We start from the raw sequence: 15,104 nt of genomic DNA, 5'->3' as shown, positions 1-15,104 counted from the left end.
TAAGTATAACAAGAGAATACTTAGGTGTTTGGGAAGTTCTTACTCTCTAAGGAAGATTGGATGAACAGTTGAAGTAAAACGTCCTGGGCTGCTAAATTCCTAATCTTTATAAAATTAAATGATGAAAGAAATATTAACGTAGAATGATACTACAGGCTGAATGTTTGTGCCCCCAACCCCCCAAAAATTTATACGTTGAAACCAAATCCCCAGTATGTCGGTAATTGGAAGCAGGGCTTTGGGAGGTGATTAGGTCATAAGGGAGGAGCTCTCATGAATGGGATTAGGGGCCTTATAAAGGAGACCCCAGAGACCTGCTGCTCTGCCATGTGAGGATACTATGAGAAGACAACCCTCTATGAAGCTGCACCAGAAAACAAAACTGCCAGTGCCTTACTCTTGAACTTCCCAGCCCACAGAACTATGAGAAGTAAATTTCCATGTTTATAAGCTACTTGGTCGGTGGTATTCTGTTATAGAAGCCAGAACATACTAAGACAAGTGAGGTTTAATTTTTCCATGTGATCAATTAGAAGTATTTTGCTTTGAGCTTGACTTTGATAAAAAGTTAAAGTGCTAGATTCAAAAATGGATTATACAAATGCATGTATTTTCAGTCTTTCCCACTTTTTGTTTAAGAATGGCAGCATATCAGACTTCCTATTTTTAAACACAATGGATTAAACATATCCATAAAAGCAGGTCCCCTACCTTGCCAGAATACAAAGCAGTTTGAACAAAATAATCTTAAATGATACTTAGAAATTTTCTTAAGATCATCAATAAAATCATAGATGTATTGTGACCATTAGAGTTACTGCAGATAAAAAATATTTATCAAATATTTTCGGCCTCACTTACCAAATAGATAATTGATTTCAGTGCAGATGTGGTTCTTGGCATTACCAAGCTGCAAATTCTTAATTATGCAGGAAAGTTGAGCCTGAAAAGTAAAACAAAGAAACATGTATGAACTAATGTCAAATGTAAAATTAAAGCCTGTTTTATGGAAAACAATTGATATTTCTCATTTTATCAAAAAAGAAGCAAGCTTACAAATTGATCAATATAACATTTCCTTATAAATGTAAAAAATACACTGTCATTGCCTTTATTTATTCCCTTAGCTTTTCAGGTCTGAATCTGACAGATGTATATTAAATGTATCAATTGCATTTACAAAAAACAGATTCTTTTAATTGCTAGAATATACCAAAAGATATTCATAACATTAACATTTCATTACAGTATATCGTGATATTTTATTCTTTTAATTGCTAGAATATACCAACAGATATTCATAACATTACCATTTCATCACAGTACATCATGATATTTTTTTAACTACCATTTGCATCTTGATACACTCTTTAACATTTTTTTTTCATTTATACTGGTATTACACAAGCAATATAATATGCTGTAGTGGGTTTAAACTCAATACTTGTAAATTAATTCCCAGTTGTCTTCATAAATACTCTAGAGTATTAGAAGGATGCCAACTACATGAGCTATAAAATATTAGGAGTATCTAGTGAAATATCTACTTTTTATGACATTTTACAAAATTATTTAATGTCATAATGCCTCCTGATATAGGAGTAATGCCTCCTGATATACCAGTCATTTATATATATTACATATATATTATATATTATATATTAAATATATATTATATATATATATATATATATATATATATATATATATATATATATATACCATGTCATAATGCCTCCTGATATACCAGTCCTTTATAGAGGACTTCTACTTTAAAAGAAATTGATAAATACAGTAAAAAGCAGGAGTATTTTAATTTTGTGCAGTAAGCATCAAGTAGAAAGATGACTTACAGCTATTTTTCAAGGAATATTATAAAATGTGCCCAACTTTCAAGAGAAGTAATACTCTTGAAATAAAAATCTTGAAACATTGCATAAAACCTGCTCCTTTATTCAAAGAAGGAAATGTGATTTTGTGTGTGTGTGTGTATATAAATGAGCCTGAGTGTGAAAGAGAGAGAGAGAGAAATAGAAATTAGAAGAAAATGAAAATCAAGTAAATAAATAAGAAGTCAAATGAAAAATAAAGCATCGTGTCTATTTCATGTTTTAGGAAAATTAAAGCCAAAGCATATTAAACCAAAGGAAAAAAGAAAAATAGTTATTTCATTGTCTAATTCATCTGTACATTTTATTTTATTTATACCTCTTGATTTAAGTCAGAATTTATCACCAAATCATCCAACACTAGCTTAGTATAATTTTTTGTCCTGTTTTGAAATTTCAAAATTCCACAGGTATCTTTAGATCTGAGTCCTTGTAGGGCCCAGAAGCAAAGACATTCCTCCCCGTGTTGTTGAAAAAGAAAAGATTTAGTGTGAATCAAAAAGAAATGAAAGTAAAAAGGAGGGCAAAAAATGTCACATCTACAACTTGCCACTGTTGTTGGGCCTATTTTCCTTGCACTGGGTTAGTGACCTCAGTGCTCGCTACTGTCAAGTAAAATGGTCTGAGCAACACCTGTTTTCCCCAAACCCTCGACCCTTACTTGGCCTGCAGCTCTGACACGCCCTCATGCAGTGCATAGCAATGGAGTCAAGGAAATGGGCGGTTGCCAGGGGAACTGTGCCATACTTTTTTACTAACCACTTATATATTAACTCTCACCTCATTTGTGATGAAGAGAAATGCATTTTTAAAATTGAAGAGCAGTATTGATTAGTCTAAAAAGCTTTAAATTTTTAGTTTCAAGGTATCACAGCTTTTTTCACTGCCACATGTCAGCAATGTGACTTGTAAAATATTTGAGACTTTCTGCAAAAGCATTCCGATTTTGGTACCTCAGTTGTAATACATAACCCAGAAAGAAACAGTGAGCCATTTTTTTCTCATAGGTTTTATAAATCTGCATTAAAATTTTAAATTTTCAATAAAACAGAAAATTACTTGACTTTGTTCAAGGAAGTGAAAGAATAAATGTTCCTTCCTAAACTGAAACATATAGAAAATACTGAGATGCTGCCACTTAGGCATGTAAGTTGCTCCAGTCATTTTATTTACTTTATTCAGACTCATCTTTACCAAAGTCATCCAGGCAGGCTATGTGTGCATCATATGTATTTGGTTCTTATAATGCCAAACCATCAAGAAAACATACCAGTTGGGTTATTTTGGTCATATGGATATGGGTTTAAGTCCTAGGCATGACTTATACAAGGTGTATGACATAATGTAATTATCTAGTTAGTATTAAAAAAGAGACTTCTCTCCCAGGAAAACAGCCTTTTGAAAATAAACCACAATATTTTTATGTTAAGCAACTGACCCAAATTATGAAGAAAGAGGAGAACTGGAAATGAAGAAACTAGAAAAGACCACGAAGAAATTAAGAGCTTTCCAGGGATTAATGTCCTAGAAGCAATAAGGCAAGAGAATCTTTTTTCCAGCTCCATATCATTGCACAAGGCAGAGCCACTCCCACTAAGGGCTGAAATCTGGATCAGAACAGGAAGGAGCACAGGCCAGCACGGAGCAAGGCTCTAGCCTTGTAGCCAGATCATCAGCCAGTACTCTCGCTTTCATGGCCAGCTTGACTAGCAAGACCTGAAATGTGTTCAGTAAGCCCTAAGGCCTGCTCCTTTAGGTAGTGAGAAAGTTTCACTTTGAGAAATAGATGTAAAAAGGAATCAACGCTAAAAGAGATTGTGGCTTCATTCTTGAGGCTACATTGGGAAAATAAGCCAGGGCACATTAATGTAGAGCACCAAGTAGAAAGTGTCAACTCTGTCACCATCACCACAACAGAGTAGTTATGTGTTTTCTTAGTGTCTGCCACTCAGTAAGTGACAGAGTGGAAACAAATTTACATAATAACCAAACTGGATGAAAAAAGACAGTAATGGCAAAATGTACGAACAGAAGCTATAAACAAGACAAAAAGTCTTGAATTTATGAAGTGGACTTAAATAATGTGGTAGGATCAGAGATGATCTAAAAGATGTTGTTAGAGATAGGACTACCGTGAGGTTATTTTAAAAAAGAAAGAAACAAAAGGGCCACAGTTTTACCTTAAATTGATCTTACTAAAGAGAAATAGCTGGTCAAAAGTGAACCATAACTCTCTAAAATACATTTAATTATTTTAAAATGTGCCTTAGTTAATTTTTAAAGATCCACACATAGTATCATTTTTGTCTTTTCTCCCAAGATAAAAGCTTCTGACAATTGAATCAGTACCTCTAACATTTTTTATGTATTTGCCACAGACATTCTAGTTCTGGGAATTTATCTTAAAATTTCTCACAAAATATAAAAATTGTGACACAAAGATGTTCTTCACAACATTGTTTATGACTCATTCATTCATTCAATAAAATTTCTGGAGAAATTTCAGTGGGCTAGGCAACGTGTCTGCTATTTAGAAAAAACCTAAATGCCATTAAAAGAGTAATCGTTAATTATGGTACATGCATATGATGAGCTATTATGTAGTTATTAAAATGATTTTAATGGAATGTTTAATGACTTGGGAAAATGTTAATGATATAATACTGAGTAAAAAATGCACTTATAAAATATCACTTACCATATTATATGAGATATGTAAAAATTGCATTAAAATAAAGGAATACTCCAAAATATGAATGATAATTGCCCTTGGGTGGTGGAATGATGAATAATCTTCTCCCATGCATTGCTTTTTATAAAGAACATGTAATAATTTAATAATTTAATAATAATTAACAAATACTCATATTTTGGTAAGTTAGAAATATCATAACCTGACTCAACTGACCATCTGATTAGAATTTTACTCTGTAGGTGTAAGGACTTGATTGAGTCTGACCGAATGCAGGATATTCAGATAGCTTTTACAGACATGCTTCCCTGGAAAGCACAGTGCCTGATTTTGTGGATTGCCTATATACTTGTTTCACATTTTTAAAATGCCTTGTATTCCTAATAGTAAGCTGATATGTTTAAGACTTTTTGCTAATAATCAAAAGGAAGTTTAATATGTTTCTTTTTATATCAATTTTATGGACGTATTATTTTAAGTGTATATTTTGATGAATTCTAACAAATATTTACATTGATATACTATTTTAATAAAAACACAGATTATTTCCATGATCCTCAAAAGTTCCTTTGCATTGTGTGCTTTGTAGGTAATCTTTAGCCCCATCCCTGGCACCAAGCAAATATTGATCTGCTCTATGTCACTATAGATCATATTTGCCTTCTAGAATTTCATATAAATGGAATCATACAGTATATACTCCTTGGTATATGATTATTTCACTCAGCTTAAAGTTTTTGAGCTTTGACCATGTTGTTGCATGTATCAGTTTGGGATGCCATTATATATACTCCAGAATGGCTAAAAATAAAAAGATTTATGATATCGAGTGTTGGTGAGAAAGTGGAGGAACTCAAAATTTCACATACCACCAGTGGGAATATAAGATGGTTTAGTCACTTTAGAAAACAATTTGGAGTTTCTTATTAAGTTAAACAAATACTTATCATATGACACAGCAACTCAACTCTTAGGTATTTATCCAAAAGAAATGAAAACATATGTCTACAAAAAGATATGTATACAAATGACCATGGTAGCTGAACTAGAAACATATCATTTATAACGGCCACAATTAGAAATAATCCAAATATCTATTTACAGAAGGAAGAATAAACAAATTATGGTATATACACTCAATGGAATATTACTCAGTAGTAAAAAGTTGTCTTTTTAAGTATAATTTTTTAAAAGCTAGTTTAATAAAGTGTATTATCCTAAGAAAAAGGTTTTAACAGCGGGAAAATATTGTAGATTCACCACAATAATATACATACCACTACTCAGTAAGGAATTTTTAAAAAATTTTCTTCAATAAGTGGTGTTGGGAAAACTGGGCAGCTTGTAGCTTCTTGCAAAAGAATCAAACTGGGCTACCACTCTCTCAACACCATGCAAAAAAAAAATTCAAAGTGGATTAAAGACTTAAATGTAAGACCTGAAACCATAAAACTTCTAGAAGAAAACATATACAGTAAGGTCTTTGACACAGGTCTTGGTAATATTATTTTGGATGTGTCTCCTCAGGCAAAGGAAACAAAAGCAAAAATGAACAAAATGGGACTCCATCAAACTAAAAAGCTTTTGTACAGTGAAGGAAACTATAAACAAAATGAAAAGGGGACCTACTGTATGTGAGAAGATATTTGCAGACAATATATAAGATAAAGAATTAATATCAAAGAACTCATATAACTCAACATCAAAAAGAAAAACACAACCTGATTAAAAAATAGAGGATCTGAATAGATGTTTTTCCAAAGAAGACATACAGATGGCTCACAGGCACATGAAAAGATGCTCAACATCAATAATCATCAGAGAAATGCAAATCAATACCACAATGAGATATCACCTCACACCTGTCAGAATGGCTGTTATCCAAAAGACAACAAATAAGAAGTGCTGGCAAGGATGTAGAGAAAAGGGAACCCTTGTACACTGTTGGTGGGAATGTAAACTGTTACAGCCACTATGGAAAACAGTATGGAGATTTCTCAAAACATTAAAGATAAAACTACCATATGACCCAGCAATTCCACTCCTGGATATACATCTGAAGAAAATGAAAACACTAATTAGAAAGGATACATGCACCCCTATGTTCATTGCAACATTATTTACAATAGCCAAGATATGGAAGCAACCTAAATGCTCATCAATAGATGAATGGATAAGGAAGATGTGGTACGTGTGTGTATGTGTGATGGAATACTGCTCAGCTATAAAATGAATGAAATGTTGTCATTTGCGACAACATGGATGGATATAGAGGGTATTATGCTAAGTGAAACAAGTCAGATAGAGAAAGACAAATATTACATGATTTCACTTATATGTGGAATCTAAAAAACAAATGAACAAATATAACAAAACAGAAACAGAATTATAGATTCAGAGAACAAACAGGTGATTGTCAGAGGGGAGGAGGAGTGGGGAGGAAAGAAATAGGTGAGGAAGATTAAGAGGTACAAATTTCCAGTTGCAAAATAAATGTCAGGGGTATGAAATGTACATTGTGGGGATTATAGTCAAAAACTTTGTGTGGTTGCATACTGTAACTAGACTTACCATGGTAATCATTGTGAAATATATAGAAATATTGAATCATTATGTGTGTGACAGGTACTAAATGTGCTTAGGTCAAGTATCCTTCAAAAACAAACAAACAAACTCCTAGAAAAAGAAATCAGATTGTGGTTATGAGAGGCAGGGGGTGGGGGAGGGGGAATTGGATGAAGGTGGTCAAAAGGTACAAACTTGCAGTTACAAGTAAAATAAGCACTAGGGATGTAATGTACTACATGATAAATATAATTAATGTGCTGTATGCTCTATATGAAAGTTGTTAAGAGGAAATTTAAGAGTTCTCATCACAAGGAAACATTGTTTCTCTATTTCTTTAATTCTATATCTATATGAGATGACAGTTGTTCACTAAGCTTCTTGTGATAATCATTTCATGATGTAAGTCAAATCATCATGCTGTACACTTTAAGCTATACAGTGCTGTATGTCAATTATATCTCAATAAAGTTGGAAGAACCTCTAAGCTCTAATCAAGGTATAATTAATAAATACAGTTATCAATTTTGAAGCATATTTGTCTATTATTCATTTTTAAGATAAAATAAAATTTTTGATATCATTTGTTATCTATTTAAGGGAAGGTAGTAAATATGTTAAAGCAGTCAGGAACTTGAAGTGAATAATTATTACACAAGAACTTGTATATTTTATATTGTCTCAAACTCCTGCTGTGCAGTCTTCTATCAACCTTTAGTGAAAACTTCATTTTTCTCAAATGAGAAACTCCGATAGTCAGAAATGAAATTGTTTCATTTTTCTTTCATTTAAAAATCAAGTACCGAACACAGAATTAGACATGGTCCCTGCTCAGTGGGTTTCACAATCTACAGTGCTAGCCTGATTTTCTTTCTGCTCAGACTCTATATTAGAGCACACACTCGACAGGAACCTGTTTACTATTGCTAAGATATACTCCTGTGGCTCAATACAATACTGAAAGAAAGTTCACAGTCCTTTGAAAAACCAGGACCTTGGGCATTCTGGAAAGCCAGGCACAATAACATACACTTGTATCAAATAAAGGAGAGTTCTGTGTCAAGAATGGAATTCTGTTAATGGTTTGTCTTTTTCTAGTTTACTGTTTAAGAAAACTTGCCAGAAATATTTAGAGCCAACTTTACTTCTGAACGTGTGTAAGCTTAAAAGTCTAGCACAGTGCCTGAAATGTAGGAAGTACTTGTTGAATGGTGAAGCAAATTAAAAATGTGTTTGAAATAAAATACTCTATATCAACAATAATCCCAATATTCAGTCATAGTCTAAAATTATAAAATGATTAAATTCTAAAATAAAACCCCCAAAATTATCACTGTGATTTATCCACATTCATGATTTTCACAACACCGTTCAAATGGGCTCAGAAATCTCTGGCCATCATGGAAGTTTCTTACACCATTTTCTTGAATTTTTTTCTATCAGAAAATTCATTCTTGGTTTGTACAATAACAATAACATACACAGGAGGAAAATGTACTTGTTCAGACTCTGGGGAAAAATGAGAAATTTTACATATTGGAAACCTACTCTATCTCAAATACTAAGCTAAACAAGTTAATACATCTACTCAACAAATACTGTTTAAATACTGTTTAACTATGCACCAGGCATAGTTCTGGTGCTGGTGACATATAGAAGTAAAAGATTCAGAAATGCTCCTGGGACTCATGGATCTTACATTCCAGTGGAGGGAGCATGAGGTTAGGGGAGGGGAGAAGGAAGTGAGACAAAGAACAAATAAATTAGTATATAATATTATGTGTAGTTACAGACCTGGTTTCCTTCATTCTCAACACAATCTTGCTACTTCACTATTTTTTAAATGAGGAAATTGCAAACCAGAGGTATCATCTAACTTGTCCTCAAGTCATGCTCTAGTATGGCAGTAATTTAACCCAGGTCCTTCTGACTGGAAATCCTCTGTTGTTTCCATTTGTTTATATTAGGGAAAAGAATCCAAAGACAATCACTAAATTCAAAAATTATAACCAACAAGGAAGAAAATGGAGGGGGAACAGGAAAGGACTTCAGAAGTAAACACCTGTCTCTGTGTGAAAGCCATGAGGATGTGCCTTGTGTACTTCCCACTATGGGAAGTGTAACTGACCAGGGGCCCCACTGCTGCACCGTGAAACCCACTGTGACATTTGCACTGAGGCCACACTTCCCATGGGCTGCTCCTAGCCAGTCACCGAGCATAGCAAGGATATTAAGTGATGCCTATTCCTGGGAGACACTGGACTCCTCTGATAGCTGACTCTGGCTTGAAGACTCCCTAAAGCCCTTGCTAAAACTTCCTTAGACAGTATCAATTGTCAAGGACACTACCTTCCTTCTTTCTCTCACATTGTGGCCTGAAGGTGCTAAACGCTTCCCTCACTATTTTATCTCAAAGGGGTGTTTTCTCTAATAAAATACTTGCATGTTTAATCCAATCTTGGTGTCTACTTCTCAGAAGTACAAGACAAGTGGCATCAACATTCATCTGAGCAAATGAGCAGTAAGATGAAGATTTGGGACTGGCTCACCTACCACCTGGCAGGTGCAGAGGAAACCATCCTGGTTAGTATGATAGTCCTTGGCACAGTGTAAGAGCTCAACTGCTAAAGATTTTACCAGTGATGACCTGGGGAAATGTCTCAGTGGAACAGAATGCTGTAGCAGGTGCGAAGATGCAGACATTGAAAAATAGGGGGGCGGGAAACAATGCATACAAAGACAGCAGAGTAGAACACTCTTCAGATGGATAATGAGAGACTGAGGGTTGTTAACAAGAAGTTTATGGTTAAGTGTGTGAACCTGGAGAGTCTCAGCGCTAGCTTACAAAGAGGCCTTTATCACCTGTAGTGGAAGTGTAAATACAATTAAGTGACAGGCTAAAGAATTAACTGCCAGAGGCACAGAGCTTCAGACATATTGGAATACTCAACCAAGGCAGTTTGTTGTGCAAAGATGAGGGCCCTGGTGGGAAAAAACCTATGCTTATGAAACATGGGACAGGGAAATCTGGATGGCTGACCTTGAGGACTATGCAAACTTCTGGTCACCCCTGGACTCTCTGGGCTTGCAAAGATAGCCCATATTTCCTTAGTGAGAGCTAGTACTCCCACTGGAGGAGAAGATGATACAGAAGCTTCTCTCTCATAAGGTAATAGTTACCCCCTCAGGAGTTGCCCCAACTCCTCTTCTGACTGCCAGGCCAATAACTAAGGTCAAACCCCATCATAACCTGGACAGAAGTGTGTTATCCCTGATAAGGGAGGAAAGAGACTCCACACTTAACAAACTGCAAGAATGAGCTGACATGTTCCAGCAACGGTAAAGGGAGGACCCCTTGGATTGGATTTTGAGGGTGTTTGATCAAGGGGACCACGTATAGCTGGATAAGCAAGAATTCATTGCCTTAGATGTACTTTCTAAAGATATGGAATTTAACATCCTAGCAAGAACTCCAGGCAAGAGGGCAACCTTGCTGCTGGGTGGCTTTTAGAGGTCTGTGAAAAATAATGGCAAACTCTCAGCAAAATAAAAGTGCCAATATTGCCCTGGCAGATAGTAGAGGAAGGAATAATGAGGCTGAGGGAAGTGAGAATGCTGAATGAATATGTTACATAAGCACAGAAGAGTCAAGAAGATATACCCTTCACCAAGGCCATCAGAAATGTGCTGGTAAGAGGGGCACTGGAATAAGTAAAAAGCTCAGTGATGGTTCTTCAGAGGCCAAGGATGCTAAGAGGGGCAGTTACAGAGCTGTGCTCTTTAACAACCGTGGGAATAATACCCTCCCTCTAAGTAACAGAAGCCAGGTGATGGCACTTTATTGCCAGAGTTAAGTGGCTTCAATGATCATAATGACAGGTGAAATTGGAGAGACAGTCAAGGGATTTAACCTGCTGAGTTGTGGAAATGGTTAATAGAGCATGGCATCCTTACAGGCAGAAGGGACTGGCGGCCAACAATGTTGATGCTTGACATCTAAAATTAAGAAGCAAAAAATGAACAAAAACCACAACAATGGAAGAGCAAGAAAGGATGCTGTAGCAGGTCCATGCTGCGAGGCAATCAGCCCCACCATCTGGGACATAGAATACTTTATAGTGTTGGAGGGTCCAGAAGACTCTATAGTGTTGGCAAAGGAGCAATGGGGAACTTATGGCAATCTCTAGTGGAGAATCACAACACAGACCTCTGGGATTCTGAAGTAAGGTCCGACACAGTAGAGAATTTATTCACTCTTTGAGAAATATCCGTGTTGCTGGCTCTAGTAAACACAGAACACTTGGTTATGGAACACATACTGACCATACATCTGAAACTGCCCATCATGAGCTGGATTCTGTTGCACCAATCAAATCATAATATCAAACAGACCTGGACACACTCCATTGGTCATGAGAAAGTAGCCCAGACCACATGTCACCCACTATGGTTACACCAGTGTCCCTCTGCTTATTTGTATGGGAGTTCCTGTATCACTAAGTAAAAGAGCAAGAAAACGTCTGAGCTTGACATATGTGGATGGAATACCTCAGTAGGTGGGTGCAAGTAAAATATGGACAGTGGTGGCATTATAGCCACATTCAGGATGGATTGGCCTTGAAAAAGTGGAGTGAAAAAAAATCTTCCTAATGGCAGCACTACAGGCAGTGCCCCTGGTCATCCGCTTTGAGTGGAAAGAGATGTAACCTTAGGTAAGAATACATATAGATTTCTGGGCAACGGTCAGTGGCCTGATCATTGGAGTCTAGAAAGAAATGAACAAGAACCTAAGAGACAAGGAGGTCCAGGATAGAGCCATGTTGATGGACATAAAGGAATAGGCACAAGGTGTGAAGATTTTTGTATCACCCACTGTCTACCAGAAAGCATCCACTATGGAAAAGGCAATGAACAACAAAGTAGACAGAATGACTCCTGCAGTTGACATTAGCTAGTCTTCATTATCAGTCACTCCAGAACTGGCATGATGGGCACTCAAATGTACTAGCCATAGTGGCAGAGATAGGAGCTACATATGGGTCCAAAAACATGGATCTTACTTATGAAAACTGATCTAACCACTGCTACCTCCAAATATCCAACTTGTCAACAATGAAGACCAACACTGAGTCTCTGATATGGCACTATTTCCTAAAGAATTCAATTAATTAGTTGACTACATTGCCCCATTCTACCTATTCTGAGCATGAGTTTATCTTTTCTGCCTATAAAACTTTACCCAGTACTGCTCTACAATGGCTAATAGAATGCCTGAATCAAAGACATGGAATCACCCACAGCCTAGCATCTAATTTAGGGACCACTTCACAGCAAAGGAAGTAAGAGAGTGGGCCAATTACCATGAGGTCCACTAATCATAACATATACTGTGCCACTCAGAGGCATCCAGCATCATAGAATGCTTGACTTACTTCTAAATGTGCAGGTGAAGTGTCAGTGCTGAAAAAATGCTCTGAAAGGTTGGGGTATGTTTATCAAACCAGAGACCCCTATATGGTGCTTTGTCCACAGTAGGAAAGACACATGGGTCCAAAAACCAAGGAGTGGCGATTACTGACTCATTGAGGGATTTTGTGCTTCTTGTCCTCACACTCTTGAGCTCTGCCAGGGCATACACCAAGGGTCCCATCAAGCTATAAGTTATGGCTACTACCTAGAAACTTGGGTCTCCTGGTGCCTGGGGACCAACAGGAGAAAACAGCAGTCATCGTATTGGCAGGGGTAATTCATTCCAATCAGCAGAATGATGTAAGGGTGATTGCACATGGGGAGACAAGGAGGAATGAATGTGGAGACCATTTGGATCTTAGTAATCCCTTGCCCTACTGTACCTGTGAACAGTCATATGAAGCAACCCGGACTGTAAGAGATATGATAGTAAGGGTTGAGATATGTCAGGGATGAAAGTTTGGTTCATACCATCAGGCAAGCCACCCAGACCTGCTAAGGGAATCAGTGAGAGTGAAAGGAATTTAGAATGAAGAGTGGAGGAGGGAGACAAGTACTGGTTATAACCCAGTGATCGACAGTAATGATGGGAGATTTAGTTCATTCCACTCACCTCCCTCTTTTTCATCTTTTGCTCAGGAAGAAAGGCTCACGGAAACATGGAGGAGCTGCTCCTGGACCTGTGGGGAGAAGCAGATCTGAATGGGTCAAGCGGCTCGTTGCAGCAGCCAGGAGAATCAGCTTTGCAGACCCACCACTAGAGGGAGTGTTGCCGACCAAGGAGCCCAGCCACTGTGCTCCAAAAGCTATAGCCTCATTTATGCTGAGGTCATGTGTTCCACGGGCTGCTCCCAGCTAATGACTGAAATGGCAGGAATACTAAGGCAGACACATTCTTGGGAGGCAAAGTGACACCTCGGATGGACAGCTTTGGTTGGAGAGCACTCTTTGACAGCCTTGCCAAACCTCCCTTAGATTCAGGGCTGTCTAGAACACTGGCAACCAACCTTCCCTCCCTCTTCCCTTCACTGTGGGTCAGATTTGCATGTGGTTTTATTATCATCCCAGCTTTATCCAGCTCCCTTCCTGTTTTATTTCACACAGATATTTCTCCTAATAAAATCCCTGAACATTTAAATCTGCTTTGTCATCTGCTTTTTGAGGGCCTCTGTGACATCCATATATGTTATTAAGGTTGAGATTTATGGATAAGCCGCAGGTCCTTTTTAACACGCTGAGGAAAGTACTGCAAACAAGTGAAATGGCACATGGCAAATAAGTGAGAGTAGGATAGTGTGACCATACAACACATTCTTTAAAAACCAGCATAGATAGTGTTATTGAAGACATTGCAACCGTTCATACTGTGGCTGAATTGCATCACTAGAGGGACAGAGAGCCTAAGTATTCTTGTCTCTCTATAAAAAACATGCAACCTAAGAAGACAGGCTGGACGAGGCTCAGGCTGCTGAGCACTGCAACCACAGGTGGTAAAAATTCTTTTCCAACACTTCTCTTCTTCTCTTTCAAAAATTAAAAGGATTGGATTCTCATTCCATCCCAACACTTGGGAAAATCTCTCACTCTGCCAGTTCCTTGCCATTTCGCTCCTGTCTCCCTTCCACAAACCCCCCTTCAAATTGCTCCACATCTACCTTACAGGGGCTTCCTCCCACTGACTTTCTACCAGATTTCTCACTTTCTTCTTTGCGCTTTTTACCCATTTTCAATACACTCATTACAACAGATTCTTTGGAGAAAAGACAGGCTCTTCAGTAAGTGGTGCTGGGAAAATTGGAGAGCTACATGTAAAAGAATGAAATTAGAACTCTCCCTGACACCATACACAAAAATAAACTCAAAATGGATTAAAGACCTAAATGTAAGGCCAGACACTATAAAACTCTTAGAGGAAAACATAGGCAAAACACTCTATGACATAAATCACAGCAAGATCCTTTTTGACCCACCTCCTAGAGAAACGGAAATAAAACAAAAATAAACAAATGGGACCTAATGAAACTTAAAAGCTTTTGCACAGCGAAGGAAACCATAAACAAGACAAAAAGACAACCCACAGAATGGGAGAAAATATTTTCAAATGAAGCAACTGACAAAGGATTAATCTCCAAAATATACAAGCAGCTCATGCAGCTCAATATCAAAAAAAAAAAACAACAAACAACCCAATCAAAAAACAGGGCAGGAGACCTAAATAGACATTTCTCCAAAGAAGATATACAGATTGCGAACACACACATGAAAGGATGCTTAACATCGCTAATCAAAAGAGAAATGCAAATCAAAACTACAATGAGGTATCAACTCACACCCGTCAGAATGGCCATCATCAAAAAATCTACAAACAATAAATGCTGGAGAGGGTGTGGAGAAAAGGGAACCCTCTTGAACTGTTGGTGGGAATGTAAATTGATACAGCCACTATGGAGAACAGTATGGAGGTTCCTTAAAAAACTAAAAATAGAACT

At 37.0% G+C, this 15,104-nt stretch overlaps 1 protein-coding gene across 3 annotated transcripts in view; it reads right to left on the bottom strand.

The window, feature by feature from the left end:
• Nucleotides 1-881: 881 nt before the first annotated feature.
• LOC308625846 (uncharacterized protein) overlaps nucleotides 882-15,104 on the bottom strand; it is an 805,208-nt gene continuing 790,985 nt past the window's right edge. For all 3 annotated transcript variants that reach the window (XM_081250421.1, XM_081250422.1, XM_081250423.1), the window contains exons 12-13: nucleotides 13,229-13,295; nucleotides 882-943 (exon numbers count right to left, since the gene is read on the bottom strand). The gene's annotated coding sequence lies outside the window, so the exon portion shown is untranslated. The remainder of the gene's footprint in view (nucleotides 944-13,228; nucleotides 13,296-15,104) is intronic.

The sequence above is a fragment of the Mesoplodon bidens genome, assembly GCF_964165515.1.
Source record: "Mesoplodon bidens genome assembly, chromosome: 12".
In the NCBI taxonomy this organism is placed as follows: domain Eukaryota; kingdom Metazoa; phylum Chordata; class Mammalia; order Artiodactyla; family Ziphiidae; genus Mesoplodon; species Mesoplodon bidens.
The sequence above is the reverse complement of the archived record's forward strand: the minus strand, read 5'-3'. Positions and strand labels throughout refer to the sequence as shown.